This window comes from Atractosteus spatula, assembly GCF_055471065.1.
Source record: "Atractosteus spatula isolate fAtrSpa1 chromosome 10 unlocalized genomic scaffold, fAtrSpa1.hap1 SUPER_10_unloc_2, whole genome shotgun sequence".
Taxonomy (NCBI): Eukaryota; Metazoa; Chordata; class Actinopteri; order Semionotiformes; family Lepisosteidae; genus Atractosteus; species Atractosteus spatula.
In genome coordinates, this window is record NW_028296622.1 from 760419 (window position 1) to 764035 (window position 3617).

A 3617-nucleotide genomic window follows, 5' to 3' on the forward strand; every position below is an offset into this window, starting at 1 on the left:
ATATACAGTAAAGAAAGTACAGTAATACTGAATGCCTTGAGGTCCTGGAAAGGGTTAATAGAATCTTCTTGCTTCTGACCTGGAACAGAGCCCACAGCTACCAGATCAGTGACCCCTGAGCCCAGAGATTAGACCTGAGTCTAGGCTGTTCTGTCTGATATTATTCATGTAGCAGCACTGATTGCCTGAATATACTCTGGTTCTGGGTTGTCAGGATAGAGAACAGTATGGAGATGAACTTCTGTCCAAGTGTGAGTCTGAGCTGTGAATCTGACTGAGAAGAGAATAATATTTTTTATTCTGCCTCTGAGAATTTTTCTTCATTGCCAAGTGGTGTTACATCCCCTTCAGATACTCTGCACAGATTGCCAGAGAGAAGAGGAGAGAGATGGACAGATAAGGGTTAGACAGATAAGAGCACATGCAACGAGAGAGATATAAGTCTTGATTTACTTTGAAACAAGTGTTCATTTCCTTTCTGGAACAAGCTGTTTCCGAACTTCAGGAAATTCATAAAATTTCTACAAGATAAAATACAAATCTTCCTTAGCAGGACAGAAGAAATACTGCAAGTAAATGCCAGTGATTTTTTTTATCCTTTTAACGAAAAGTGGAGAAAAACAACGGCAGTGCATCTCTGTTGGCTTAATTTAGCTTAATACAAGTATTCACTTCCTTTTCTGTAGATTACAGCCTGCGAAAGATGAAATGAAGTTCTTGGTTACACTTGGTCAGTGCAGAAGAAATACTGCCTGCTGGAAGGAAAATGCCAGTATTTTATTTTAACTACAAACATATGAATGGTGAAAAGCAATGGGAGTGTGTCTCTGTGCAGCTGTTAAACAAAGGGCTGGTGGTTCAAGCACACTCAGGAATGTGCTTCAGATTATCTCCGCAAAAAATTGATGGGATTTCTACGCAAAACCTTAACCCTCTTGAACTTTGTTGGAAATGTGCGTGGTTTACTCGTGTGGAACTACAACAAGTAAACGATTAAGTACTTAAGTCAATGTCCAAGAAAACCATTTTCACGTGTGGAATTGTATCTTCAATTGGCACTCCGGAGAATTCATTTATACACCCATTGTATGCACAGCAAAAATATTTTAAAATAAGAACACAGATTTGTTGGAGAACTTGACAATCCTTGACAATACTTATTAAATGAGCATTATACAAATGTGCATTTATATTTTTAATATGTACCTTAATTGTAATATATATAAACATAATTGCTTTGATATGGATGTTCATTTGAAGGATTTGAGGAAACTATCAAGGATCTCAGAACAACCAAAGATACATTTGGGCATCTGCTATTGGTAAAGATTAAAGAGTACCGCAAGTGTGACATCAAGAAATCACACACACGAGAGGAAAAAAACAGTTTAATTATCAATCGTGCGTAAAAATGCACATAGTAGAGGATGGTTTCAATCCATCGACCTCTGGGTTATGGGCCCAGCACGCTTCTGCTGCACCACTCTACTCACAGCTACTGCAGAATGATTCAACACAACTGCTCCATCTTTGCTTTCTAAAAGTGCGCCTGAGATGAAAACTGTAAACGGTAAACGTCACTTTGAGCACTTGGTCTTTTATAGTACAAATCATCACATGCTGCTCTACATGGGCGTGTCTTCAAGATCATTGAGATCCAGAAAGCAATACCTGCTATCCCTTCAATAGCTCAGATGGTAGAGCGGAGGACTGCAGTGGAAATGGGGGAATCCTTAGGTCGTTGGTTTGACTCCGACTCGAAGGAAGGTGCTTTTTGTGTACTTCAATCAAAGAGTTAAAATAGCCAATCTTTTTCACACAGACTTTGATCAAAAGCTCAATAAACAACGAAGCAGAGGCTCTTGGTCCGAATTCAGCTCATGTCTGATTGTCTTGTTTTGGCCATGATCTGATCTTTGAATTCAGGGACTATTCTGTCTACTTTGTATAGTAATTCAAAAGTAGATACAAATGTCACATTTTTATTGTATATAAAGGTGTTCTCTGTTTTCAAAGGATAGGTACTTAATTGGCTTTATGATTTAGTTTTGATTTTGTATCGTTGTATTATTAAGTTTGTGCTTTTTGTGTTTTTAACGTATTGTGAACTTATTTTATAAACAAATGCTTACAAAGGCAAACAAGGCACACATCTGTTTATAGCAGCGGTGAATTGTACATTTTTTTAAGTACAAGCTACTGTTCAATTTTGGGAAAATACCCCAGGCTGCGTGTAAAGGCCTCGTTGTGACTGTTGTTTTCTTGTTAAATATGGCGTATTGTGCACGAAATGTTACAGAAACACAATCTGATATTTTAATAATTTGATAAGTTTGGGGCTCCAGATCCAAATATTAAGTTCTGATTTTTTCTAAGGTGATATCTTCCCTTCCTCTAGTAGAAATCACACGATGTGAGCAGTTGTTTTTGTTCTTTTGTTCACGTTGGAATCCAAAGAGCCTTAGACGCATAGTCTGACAGTAAACAAACCAGAATGGATTCTGTTGGGAGCTGGATTGAGCTCATTATCACTCCCACTGACCCTCACGTACATCCTGCTGGAGTCGCACCACACAGCCACTCCTCGGGTGCCCCCGATGGCCTGGTGAGCCGCTGCCGCCCTCGCTGGGGAGGGAACAGGACGCTCTTGACGTAGGCGGGTAAGGGCCGGCTGCCGGCTTCGGGGTTCATCTTCTCCTTGTTGAAGAAGGCGAGTGCGCGTCTCTGGACACGGGAAGGCAGCGGTGGTCGGGAGCCGAGGACTGCGAGTTGTTCTCGCTTGCAGACAGGTCTTCGGAGGGCGCATCTGCCAGGCTCAAGTCCTCCGACTGGGCTGCGTCTTCGAGAGCCGGGAAGTTGGCCTGGAGCGCTAATTCCCGAGAGTCCCAGCCAGCCGGCCCGGCAGAGATCAGTGCGGGCACAGCACAAAGAAAATGAGCGCATCGCCAAATTGACATCCCGGCAAACTGCTACAGGAGTAAGACAAGTAAACCACCAAACTGTGTTGAAGCAAGAGAGCATAAAGTATGAAAGCGGTGACTAGGTTTTTACACTGGCAGGACCTGCTACCATAAACCTGGTCACACTACCGCTCAATCAACACAATTAATTACACACAGAGACCCGGATTGTTCTCAACATCTAATTAGAACCTGCTTCCAGTATGAGGCAGGTCTCCGTGAAGCCGCCTGAACACCGTGTGTATCTGACCTCAGTGGAGGAGTTCCACGCAATTTAGACAGAATAAAATCACCCACACAAGTAGATTTGGCTCAGATTAATTTATTGTTCGTTTCTAATTTCCGAGGACAGTGTGTTAAACTCGCTGTCAGATAGAGTACGGAAAATGTGACACATCCGTCCACACTTTCCTTTATCGAGGGGGCTGTTCTATCAACATGTAACGCAATTAAAATAATTTTACTATTTTTCATTTTTGCATGTCATATTAAAATGTGTAATACAAGCATTTCTTTGCTTCCCAGTAAAGAAATACTGATCAGCTTTTGACATGATCTGATAATAATTTGTCTGATTTTTCAGATTGCTTTTGCTTCGCAGCACTGAGAACCTATGGAAGCCCGTTTCCACCAGGGAGTAAAAAAAAAAACTATGGT

General features: G+C 41.4%; 1 non-coding gene across 1 annotated transcript; it reads left to right on the forward strand.

Annotated features, from left to right (window-relative positions):
- Positions 1-1679: 1679 nt before the first annotated feature.
- trnac-gca (transfer RNA cysteine (anticodon GCA)) lies at positions 1680-1765 on the forward strand. The gene is given in 2 exon segments: positions 1680-1716; positions 1730-1765. It is a non-coding gene; the product is annotated as a tRNA-Cys (tRNA).
- Positions 1766-3617: the final 1852 nt, after the last annotated feature.